Source organism: Suricata suricatta, chromosome 4, assembly GCF_006229205.1.
Source record: "Suricata suricatta isolate VVHF042 chromosome 4, meerkat_22Aug2017_6uvM2_HiC, whole genome shotgun sequence".
Taxonomy (NCBI): domain Eukaryota; kingdom Metazoa; phylum Chordata; class Mammalia; order Carnivora; family Herpestidae; genus Suricata; species Suricata suricatta.
In genome coordinates this window covers 134,887,412-134,899,852 of record NC_043703.1, presented here as the reverse complement: position 1 = coordinate 134,899,852, position 12,441 = coordinate 134,887,412, and the positions used below count along the sequence as shown (strand labels likewise).

The window sequence follows — 12,441 nt, the reverse complement described above, 5'->3', positions numbered from 1 at the left end:
AGCTGGGGTGTGATTGGAGGAACATCGAAACTTCATTTACCTAAATTTATTTTCTCTGTTAGCCTGCCAAAGTGCCTATAATTACCATGATTAATCATTTATGTTGGTTATGGTTGGGGGACCATATAATTAAACACCCAAACCAGGACACCACTGAGAAGAAAAGGGGATGCTATTAATAATTAAGCCAGGGCAGCAGGCATCAACTAAGACAGTTCTAAACAAACTGGGTCAGATGGCCATCCCTAGCTGAGCCTTAGACAGCAAAAGTTCTCCGCTAAAATGTAAATCTGGTATTTTTTAGCACCTTAGCAGAGATCAATTTACCAAACATTGTCTCACCAATGCAGGACACTGATAGAACACAATGCGGTTTTTGATGGAGGATGAAAGGTTGTACCTTGGGAAAGACAAATGCATATTTAGGGGAATGGGGTAGCATGGGGAGTCCAGAGTATCAAAAGGGAAGGTGAGGTGTTGCCAAAATCAAACTTTTTGGGTATATGTGTGCGTCTCCTAGGTTTACTGGATTGAGATGACCTTGGTTATTATTATTTGGGATCAAAACTGCCTTGATTCAAATAGGCAAATCCACAGAGATAGAAAGTAGATTAGGGGTTTGCCAGGACTTGGGGACAGAGGGTAATGGGGAGTGCCAGTGGGTACAAGATTTCTTTTTGGGGTGATGAAAGGATTCTGGAATTCAACAGTGGTGAGAGTGGCGCAATCTTGTAAATATACTAAGCATTACTGAACTGTGCACTTCAAAAGGGTGAATTTTGTGGTCTGTGGATTATATACCAATTAAAACAAGGAGAAAAGAAAAAAGAAAAGAAAGCAAACGAACCTCGTTTCCTCTGTTGTCTCCAGGATTAAGTGGTGTGGGTTTGTACTAGACTGTAGGTGCACCGCCATCTGCCTCCAGGGGACAGATGGATGAGGGCAAGATGGCCGGCAGGGGTGCTGCTACTTGTGTCAGTTTATGGAAATTCACTTGAAGTAGTTACCCCCAAAGTAGTAAATAAATGTTCTTATTGGGATTTCATTAAACTCAAAGATGAGGTAAGTGTAGAAGTCTTAGTCAAAGAAAACCAAAGTGGGGTGCCTGGGTGGCTCAGTCAGTTAAACGTCCGACTTTGGCTCAGGTCATGGTCTCATGGTTTGTGAGTCTGAGCCTCACATCAGGCTCTGTGCTCACATCTCAGAGCCTGGAGCCTGCTTTGGATTCTGTGTCGTCTTCTCTCTCTGTCCCTTCCCCATTCGTGCACTGTCTCTTTCTCTCTCTCAAAAATTAAAAAGATTGTTTAAATAAAAAAAAAGTAAACAAAAGTAGAGGATGAAAGAAAATAACAGAAATCCAGAAACACACAAACACTTGCTCATCATCCCCTTTGCCCCTGGGAAGAAGGGCTGCCTGTCTGCTGCCCCTGGGCTGGCCAAGATCTCCTGCTTCATGGGAATTTGAAGGTGTTACCTTGGAGCCCCTTGGCCAGACCATTAACGTCCTGTGTTCTGCCCTCTTGGGCATCTGCTCAGAGCCCCGGCCCTCCGTAAGCCCATCTGCTGACAGCTCCGTGTGGAAGGAAGGTCAGCAAGGCCTTTCTCTCTGTTCCCACCCCATGTAAGCGTGCTACTATTTTGGTTATCTCTGCTAATAAAGAACGTGGAACGATAGAATATGAGCAACTTGAAGCCAAAGGCACCATCTTAACCAAATAATCAAGTTTTACATCACCAGTAATAAGATATATTGTGTCCTCCTCATATGATGTACTAAAAAAGAACATCGTGTGATATTCTATCAAAAATGCCTAACCTCATTCCATTCAGGAGAAGGCATCACACGAACCTAGTTGAGGGACAGTCTACAAAATAATTAATCGGTATTCTTCAATAGTGTCAAGGTCATGAGAGACAAAGCAAGGCTGAAGATTGGTCATAGAATAGACCAAGGAAATAGGACAGCTAAGTAAGAATCTTGGACTAGATCCTGAGCCAGAAAAGTGGGAACACTGGTGAAATTCTAGGGAAATGTGTAGTTCAGCTAATAGTATTGTACCAATGTTAACTTCTTAGTTGTGATCATTGTACCATGGTTATGTATGATGCTAACTTTAGGGAAAGGATGGTTATACAGAGATGTACTCCATGCCCAATGTGGTGCTTGAACTCACAACCTTGGATTGAGTCGCATCCTCTATCGACTAACAAAGCCAGCCAGTCACCCCAGAGATGTACTATTTTTGTAACCTTGCTGAAGTCTAAGATTATTTCGAAGTTAAAAAAAAAAAAAAAAAAAAAAGCCCATGGCTCCAAGTAAGACATGACTGTAATTTTCCTGAACATCTACCTTACTTTAAATTTTTTTTTGTTTTATTTATTTTTTTTTATACTGAGAGAGACAGAGCATGAGAGGGGGAGGGGCAGAGAGAGAAGGAGACACAGAACCGGAAGCAGGCTCCAGGCTCTGAGCTAGCTGTCAGCACAGAGCCCAACGCGGGGCTCGAACCCACGAACGTGAGATCTGACCTGAGCCGAAGCCGGAGGCTCAACCGACTGAGCCACCCAGGCGCCCCTACCTTACTTTATAGGTAAGGGCCTTTGCTTTTTATCTGGCCTCTTTAAAACAACGAGGTTGTGTTTATGGCCTCAAAATTATTATGAAGAAAATAATAAGCATGTGAGCCTGCATACTAAACAGAAACTTCAGTTAACAGCAGGAATTAGAAACCCAGAAATACAGGGACCACAAAACTACTTAGAATAATGAGAAGTCAAGATAAATGGACTAAAATTTTTTTGCATTGCAGTTTTGAAGGTTTTCACAGCTCCAGGGCTGGTTTTAAAGGCTCTTATGTTTGTCTTGGTAGCATGTGTCATCTTCTGATATTTACATGACTCAGTGTGAGGATGAGTAAACTGGACCATCTTGTCCTAGATGCAGCATGATTGCGTTGGAACTGTAATGTTGTGAACTGCAAAGAAAAGCTAGGGGCAGCTACTGATAAAGAAGAAAATGAATTAAATAGCTTATAGGTGGAGGTGATGAAATAAGTGCATATTTATTTGTGTGTATTTATAAAATCTTATGTTGTCCTATTGAGATTTGATCAGATGAAAGTCGCAAAAATGCATAATTCATGCCGTGTGAAGATTATTTGTCATGATTGTAAGAAACAGTTGTGGCAAAGCACAGTAGAACTTAACATGTAATCTAGTGGGATGAGTAAAACTCATGTCTGTCTCAGTTCTGCACCGTGAGTGGTTTTCGGGTCAAATTCTATACTAATTTTGAACACCTGTGAAGCGGAGTAGGCTGCAGGCGCTGTGGGCTCTGGGAGGCAAGAGCCATGGCTGTGGTCTTGGCTCTGCTGTTAACTAGCTAGGTGACCTTCAGTATATGTGTAACATTTTAACATTTAACCTCCTTAGACCCTCATTTCCTTTCCTAGAAATAAGAGGGATGTTGAACTCAATCCGATTTCATGGACCCATAAATTTTCTTTAGAAAATAATTTGAGAGACTTACGTGGAGTTGCCCAACTTTTTATTTTGCCATGTTAGGAAGCTATCATAAATATAGGGCTAGTAAAACTAATAGGAATGTATGTATATTATATTTCAACTAAAAAAAATTAAACTAACCATGGTAATAATGAGGAACAGAAATAAATAGACTAGGGGTGCTTGGCTAGCTCAGTCAGTAGAGCACGTGACTCTCAATCTTGGGGTCGTGAGCTTGAGCCCCATGTTGGGCATGGAACCTACTTTTAAAAAAAGAAATAGACTAAATTTGTTTTTCTTTTTTTTACCCAAGTTGCCATTTATAATCACCATCTTTTCATAAAGGAAAATATTTTAATTATTTAATTATTTATTTTAGAGAGGGAATGTGCTTGAGCAGGGGACAAGGGTGGGGGGGTGGAGAGAGAGAGAGAATGAAAATCTTAAACAGGCTCCACGGTCCAGCATGGAGCCCAACATGGGGCTTGATCCCACGACCCTGGGATCATGACCTGAGCCTAAATCAAGAGTCAGATGCTCAACCGACTGAGCCACCCAGGTGCCCCGTAAAAGAACATATTTTATCACCACAAAAGTGGGGAGATTTTAATCTCAGAATGAAGAACAACACTTTAAATTGAATTCATCTTGCTTTTAAGAGAAGTGCGGTAGTGGAGTATCCAGATATATCTCAGTTTTCTGTGAACCAGTAAAAATATTATCATGGCCTCATGATTGAAAACCAGCAATTAGTCTGAAAAGTCACTTGTAGCTCTTACATTCTGCGAGTCTACAAGGTTCTCAGTATAGCATTTTACTGCTATTTCTACCACCCTTCAAAGCCATTAGAACTCTATCATGAAAGTAAATAATTTGCAGCAACCTCAGAGGACATAAAAAATCCGGAAGTCTCTTACCTACTCATACACCAGCCAGTCCCAACATAGGTTATATCTGTTTTCCTGGGGACACTTCAACTGAAATTTAAGGGTTATTTCTTCTTCCCCTTCCTCAGAAATACATAAGAAATAAGCAAATTATGTTTCCTTTGAAACGGCCTTCCAAACTGGGTGGTAACTCCCATTCTGTGCTGCCATGATGGAAAACTTCACGTGTCCGGCCCTCTTTCAGCCAAGAGCAAATATCTAGGAGCCCACATTTCACTGGACTCTTAACACTGATCAAAAGCCCATGGGCTTGTGGCTTAATTCTGAGACCAGTCCAGAGTCATTTGGTCATTTGGAAACGCCTCCCCTGTGTTGCTGGGCTCACCGGGAATCACCAGTACAGTGGAGAAGTCAGCCAGAACAACATCCGTTAAGCTGGAAATATCAGGAGAGATAGAACCTGGAGACTCGCTACAGAGGGAAAGCACTGCCTGAGGACTTCCGGACAGAGGAGATGAGAGTTAAAGAAAACTGGAAAGGGCAATGGAAATTTGCCAGGCAATCAGGAGAAAGGTGTTCTGGATAGAGATAAACAAGAATAGAGAGTCCAGGAAGCAGCAAGACTACCCCCAGGCCAGCCCAGGCTTCTGAAGCATTTGGGTGTGTGTTTGGTTGCAGAAAACCGATGGGCCTGGAGAGGTTGGCTGGGGCCATATCAGATCTGCACCAGGTTCTGGTAGAGCTGCAATCCCTGGGGTGGCCCTGGATGGCCCTAGGCTGACCTGGAGTTCAAGGATGCTCCACACAGGGCAGACTTACAGGTGTGCCTGAGTCCAGCCTCAGACTTCCGGATATTCAACCAGAAGTGGACTTGAACCACAAGGCCACTTCCTTGAGATATGCGACAAGAAACCCGTTAGACCAGTCATGCTCTGGTAAGAGTTCTGGGGGGACTGATAAGCAGTATATAGAGATTGTGGTTGTGCTGAATTGAAAAAAGGGAAGATACTGTTTATCTGTGAGATGAGATGAAGGTTTATGATAATAATAGCTAGTATTTAGAGAACACTTTATAAATGATAATCCATACCAGAATTCTAAGAGGTAGGTTGTATTAATTTTTATTTAACAGATATGGAACCTGTAGCACAAGGAGTTTAAGTAACTTAACTGGGGATCACCCAGTTAACAAGTGGTGGAAAGCTGGGATTCAAACCTAGGGAGACTGGTATTAAAATTCCAGCTTATAACTAGACCTGTCCTCTACAGACCCTACAGTGTGGTCAGACGTCAAGAAGGTTTCAGGGGGCTGGGGGAGAGGAAAGAAAGAAAAGTAATTCCTTGACTATATAGGTAGCCAAGATCACCATGTAGTCAAAAAATGGGAAGTAAGCAAAAAAAAAACAAAAATGTTTTGACATTTCAGTGTTCTCATTTCCTGTCTACCTTTTCTATAGGTAGTCTCATAGCATTTCTCTTTTCCTCCCTGTTTCTTCTTAAATTTATTTTGGGGTGCCTGGGTGGCTCAGTTGGTTGAGTGTCTGACTTCAGCTCAAGTCACGATCTAACCACTTGTAGGTTCAAGCCCCACGTCAGGCTCTGTGCTGACAGCTCGGAGCCTGGAGCCTGCTTCGGATTCTGTGTCTCCCTCTCTCTCTGCCCCTTCCCCTTTTGCACTCTAACTCTCTCTCAAAAATGAGTAAATGTTTAAAAAAATTTTTTTTACATTTGTTTTGATTTTTCTGCAGAGAAAACAAAACAAATTATATTGAAAAACGGGGGACAGAGGGGAGACAAAGATGGAGGCATCAGAGGCTTTCCTGAGACCAAAGAGCATGAGTAGAAGTGTCTGGCCATGTTAGACTGACCAGGAAGGGAATGTAGGAAAGCAACAGTCCAGCTTAAAGCTCAGAATTATTCTCTATGCACTTCAGTAATCTCTGAGGTCATTGCTCTGTTACAACATAGTACCTTGTTTGGTGACTCATCCCTTGTCCTGCTGGTTCTTGGTTTTCTCATCTGCAAAATCTTGTCAGGACCAACTTATTGTTGAAGGTTTACTTTCTTTAGGAATGTATGTTGGTCGTCTCTGTTGAAGATGGTAGGAAGTTCACCAACATAGTAAAAGGAAAGCTTAACCATTTACCTGAGTAGCTTTCAGTCATCTGGAATATTCCCTTACAGTGAGATGCTTCATTTAACCAGCAGGGTGCTTGGCAGTGAGTTCATTTCCCTTTGGCTTTCTCAGAGGCTGCTGCCTATTTGTGGGGAAGCCCTGCAGAGGCTGGTGGGAAACTTCCATCTCCTTGTGTGTGAATAGCTTTTTCTCTGTAATCGGTGATTTTGCACACCACCCCCCATCCTCTGCTTTCCACCTCAAATCTTTGTGTGTTTGTTTATAAAATTTCTCGTTTTAGGGTCATAAAAGTCCTGTTATCTTTACTTGGAGCTCCCAGAGAGAAAAGTCTTCCTTACCATCATTGTACCAAAAGAGCAAAGAACTCCTTATCTCTACCCAGTATCACAAGAAGAGACGGCAATGAAACATGTCCGAAAAGTAGCTCAGACAGGAGACTTTGTGGTGGATTTGGAGGAAGCTCAGGAAGCAATATTCTAACCATGAGGATTTTTATCAGATCATTCTTTGAATTCTGTGCCGGTTTATCCCGAATGCTTCATCTGACAAATTGCAGTTTATGTGGCTTCATTTATCCAGCCTCCTCTGGACTTTTTGTCAAGTCCCCTAGGCTTGCTTCTAAGCTTGTGTCTTTCTGTGACACAGGATGTTTTATAGTCCCAAGTCCCTGCCTTTTGTGTGCCTTAAATCATACTCATGTTTTTCAACTCCTTCTTTTTGTTTGCTCTTTATAAAAACTATTTTTGAGGGAAGTGCTGATGCATGTCTAAACTTTGCGGGTGTTTTTCACCTTGGTTATAGATATTCGGTAAATAATTTTTCAGGTGAAGGGAAAACCCAATGTCATGAGAAAGTAGCACCTCTTATTTTACAGTCGTTGTAATACTGTGGCAGCAGTCCTCAGTAAAAAGGGACCTTCCCCCTGTGTCTTTGGGGGAGGGGTGGAGACTTGTCCTCCATTTTGTTTGACGCAGACTTACTGATCGGGTGATACCACACAGAAAGGAAAGGGAGACCTTGGCATACAGTTTTAGGGAGCCAAAGCAAGCGCATATCCTGAAATCCCTTTGTCTTAAATGTATAAGACCTCCATTTAGACCTCTACCCCTGGCAGGACCCTCTGGGGGCCTCGGGCTCCTCTTTCGCTCCTCCCTTTCTTCCTGTTGGCAATTTGGGGAGCATATCAAATGTCTTCAGCGCTTTCAGTCAGTAGAACACAGAAGACAACAGCCTGTATTACGTGCCTCCTTCATTCTCCCCCTTTCTCTGCTCTCTTGTAAAAAGCTAGCCTTTTCCCAAAGCTCAGTGGAAAAGTCTGGCAGATGTAGGGGTAGCAGAAGCCTTCAAAGGGGCCCATTCAAACAATTTAGCACCCCGCCCCCGCCACTTTCCCCACTGGAAACTTCTGCCATTTTGTCATTCCCTGGAGGCTTCCAGGCAAACACAGGCAAACACTGTCCCCTGTGTGTTGTTAGGCTGCAAGACCCCAGCATGGTTGCTTAAGACTCTTTGGTGGGGGGAGGGGAGAGTGGAAAGAAGAAGAAAATATTTTGAACGAAGGAATAGAATCCACACCTTCCTTCTAAAGCTACTGCTCTGGATGTAGTCTGGGCACTTTGGAGTCAGCAGTGGCATTTGGGGCACGGGGTCCTTCGGCACAGGTGCCTCTCTGACGCTGCAGCTGCACCAACAGAAGGTCTCTGCAGAGATGGTTCAACTGTAGGCCAAGAGCAAAGTCTGGAGCCAAGCTGTCAGGCTGGGTTTGCGTCTCAGCAGTTAGTTTAGCTTTGCCTCTCCTGAGCCATTAGTTTTCCCTACTTAAAAAAAGGCGGGGGTGGGGGGTCCACCTGGGTGGCTCAGTTGGTTAAGCCTCCCACTTCGGCTCAGGTCATGAGCTCATGGTTCGTGGGTTCGAGCCCCACAGCAGGCTTTGTGCTGACAGCTCAGAGCCTGGAGTCTTCTTCTGATTCTGTATCTCACTCTCTCTGCTTCTCCCCTGCTCATGTTCTCTCTCTCTCTCTCTCTCTTTCTCTCTCAAAAATAAATATACATTACCAAAATCATTTTTTTAAATTGCATCATTAAAGTATTTGGCACTACTTAGGATGGGCTCACGCTCTGTTGCTGGGACATCTCCGGTCCTCCTGAGTGTATGTTTATGTCTGTTGTTACCAGGGTTGTCCCTGCAGTTTCCCAAAAGTGGAACTCCTAGAAGACATTTACCAGGAAGGTTCAGTGTATGCTCGTTGTCCACAGAGAGAGAGAGAACATTCTAGTGCCAGATCTCTGGGCTGCCATGTTGGGCATTTAGCTTCCAGGACTAAGCCCCCTAAATATGAGCAGGTGAGAAAATTCAGTCCTTCTGTTTCTCGAGGGATTAATTCATTCCCAGGGTTGTAAATATTACACGGCCTCTTTTTTCCTTTGGAACCGTGAGACTGGGAGGCAGTGTGGGCAGCCTGCCCAGCAAGATATTATCATGTACACAACATTGGGCAGAACCAAGCGTGTGTCTATAGAGGCAATTGGAGCATAGAGCTTTTTTTCCCCTTTTAACTTTGCTGTTCTTTATTTGCAGTAGTAGATAAGGAATGAAGAAAGCAAAAAAAAAAAAAAAAAATGAATGCTTTGATTAGGTCTTTTGCCTCTTAAAGTAACATCAGTAAAATTCTATCTTCTTCTTTTTCTCGAGAAAAGATACCTTTTATTTTTATAGAAATTTACCCAACCCACTCTGTCCCCCAGCCCATCTGTGTTCACTTGCTGTTCTTGCAGCTCTTGGTTTTTGAAAGCGCCTTCTAAAATTATAGGAAAGCAACCCTGTTTTGACAAAATTAGAATTCTGGTAGGAAAGGCTTACCATGAGGCTGTAGAAAAAGGCCCCGCAAAACCTTTTGTATTTCATTCCACCCTCTTGGGGTTCAACTGACAATTCAGTCAATTTTATAATCACTTCCCTAGGCAGGGCTAAGTCGCTGCCCCGGAGGAATAACCAATTCCAAAGTAGTGTCCTGGCTCAAAAATGGTGCAAATGAAGACTGTTTTGATCTACGTGTTTTAATCATTCTGGACTTCTTACAGAAAAATTCCTTTCGATTTGATATGATCCTAAAATGCTGGACGTAATATTAATTTCAAACCTGAATCAGAATGCATCTTCTTTCCTTTTCATGCTACTTCCCCACACCCAAGTATCAGCACTCATCAGGTGCTGCCGATTTGTTAAAATCAAACTGTATTTTTTTTTTAGAGAACTTTTAGGTTCACAGAAAAATTGAGCAGAAGGTACAGAGAGTTCCCATATATCTCCATGCGCCCACAAATGTACATCATCCCCCATTTTTGACATCCCCCACCAGAGTGGAGCATTTATGATGGATGATCCTCCCTAGCTTGACACATTATCATCATCATCCAAAGTTCATAGTTTGAACTTGAACCCCAAGAGTGGGGTTCACCCTTAAACAAACATATGATGACATCTCTCCATCGTTATGGTAGCACACAGAATATTCACTCCCCTAGAAATCCAAAGTATGCTTTCAACCACCCATCATATGCTTCCTCTTTCCTTTTCAGTCTCCCCCTGCCCCACCCCCCAATATCATTAGTCCTCAGGGCCTGCTGGGGTTTTTTTAAATGTTTTTAATATTTATTTTTGAGAGATGGGGAGAGACAGCGCGAGCAGTGGAGGGTCAGAAAGAGAGGGAGATAGAGAATCTGAAAGAAGCCTCCAGGCTCTGAGCTAGCTGTCAGCACAGAGCCCGACACAGGGCTTGAACCCACGAACCATGAGATTATGACCTGAGCCGAAGCTGGACGCTTAACCTGCTGAGCCACCCAGGCACCCTGGTCCTGCTGATTTTTAACTCCTCTAAGTATTTCTGGAATCTGTCTCCTCAATGTGTATTGTTGATGATATGGTTCTATTTTCATTGTCACTATCCTGGCTAAGCTGACTTTTCTTGTCTAGAGCAGTGCCTGGCTTTTGAGTTTCACAAATTGGGATCGATGACTAAACAAATGACCTGGAAAATAGCTCTCTTACAGGAGGGAGGGGATCTCTTTAGATCTATCCCCCATCTGGTTACTAAAGTTATCTTTCTAAAATGCAAATCTTACTTTGATACTCCACAGCTTAAAAACCTGTCAGGTGGCTCCCGGCCACACACTAGCTGCCTCCCAGACCCGTCTCCCAGCATGCCTCACTCATACCCCCCACCCACCCACAGGGACCACTCACCTCCCCCTTCTCTGCTGCATAAACCCCTATTCTTTCCTCAAGGCTATACTTTTCTCCTTAGAAATCATTTCCCCATTTCCTGGAAATAATAGGTTCTTTGTTATTGCAGGGGTTTTGCAACAACAGACACTGTAGAGCTCACCATGTGCCCAGAGCTCACGGCTCTTAATCTTCCCCTTCACCAGGCTGCCAGAGATGACCTATCAGGATTCAGTTACAGGTCTAAAGTAGGGGGCTTGAAGGGAGCTTCAGGCTTGGTCTCTTTGGCTCAAAGCAAGAAAACTATACTAAACACAAAAAGGAAACCCAGTAATAGCCAATCTGTACATTCTAGAAACAGATATTCCTTCCTTTCCCTATACTCAGTCTCTCTGTTCTTCTCCCTTCTTGACATTTGTTTTCCACAGAGCATATTAACACAGCACTGCGGGGGGACCAGGACTCAGAGCCCAGGTACAGGCATCTGTTCTGCCGCCCACCAGTCCTGCACTCTGAGTCAGCCAGGGAAACTCTTGGGGCCTCATAACCTCATCTGCCAACTCTCATCACTTGAACTCTGAGGTCCTTTCAATTTCTAACACTGAGTCAAAGACCCTGTGGGACCTCTAACCTAGATATTCATAACCAGGGTCCATACGTGTATGTCTGGGAAAGTGAGAGATCTTCAGGGATTCATGGGCCCCTGAAATTCTGTGTAAAACCCTGTATGGATTGATCACATCATCTCAGTCCACAGAAGGTCTGGTTTTGTTTCCTCTCTTAAGCCATTGTTTTAGAGATGAGAAGTAGTGTGTTTTTCTTTTTATAATCTTCAGGGTAGCTTTAATTTTTTTATTTTTTTTTTATTTTTTTTTTTTGCTAATTCATCACCATTATAGTTTTGGAAGGAAGTTAGATTAGCTAGAGGAAGAAGATGGCACACCCAGAAGGAAAGAAACTTCCCCAAGTTTCCATCTGGAGGAGCACCAGCAGCCAGGGGTCAGGGTTGAATGGTCAGCTTTCCTGTTCCTGCCTGATCTGATGAATGAACTTGCCTCTCAGTATCCACCAGCCCTTGGAGCAGTCAGAGCTCCAGGCCTGGCCATCAGTCGGTGGAGGGTAGGAGCAGGCAAGCACGCTGGGCCTCGCTGTAAGTGGCACACCAGAGCGTGGTGTCCTGGGTGTCACCGTCAGCTCTGCAGTTCTGGAGACGAGCACCTCCAGCTGCGAGTCTGCTCCCCAAGTTTATTCTTTTTCCATTCTTCCATCACCAGCTGATACCAAGTACCTGCTAGATGCCAGGTACTATGCCAGCCCCGGGGAAGCAATTTTGAACAAAACAGATATGCCCTGCTTGCGTGGAGAACCTACAGCCATGAATGTAGTACAGGTCCTGTGCTCAAAGAAATAAGGCTAGTGGTGTTCGAGAAAGGGTGAATAAGACTAAACACCTGAAACATGATATTGGAACTTATGGAGAGTTGGTGATGCTAGAGATGTTTCAGGGACAGGTCCCTCCTAGACAGTATTCAAGGAAGTTCTCTACAGAAACTCTAAGGACCTCTCCTGGTAGCAATAACACTCTCCAACCGGGTGCATTACTGAATCCTTCCCTATAACAGGGCCCCAAGAACAGTTTTATGAGGCTCCAGATTATCTCCCAAAGCAATATTGTGTTCTCTGCTAGAAGA

At 43.6% G+C, this 12,441-nt stretch overlaps 1 protein-coding gene across 5 annotated transcripts in view; it reads left to right on the top strand.

Moving 5' to 3' along the window:
- Window positions 1–12,441, top strand: part of GALM (galactose mutarotase) — a 55,910-nt gene that overhangs the window by 21,510 nt on the left and 21,959 nt on the right. The gene's annotated exons all lie outside the window — the stretch shown is intronic.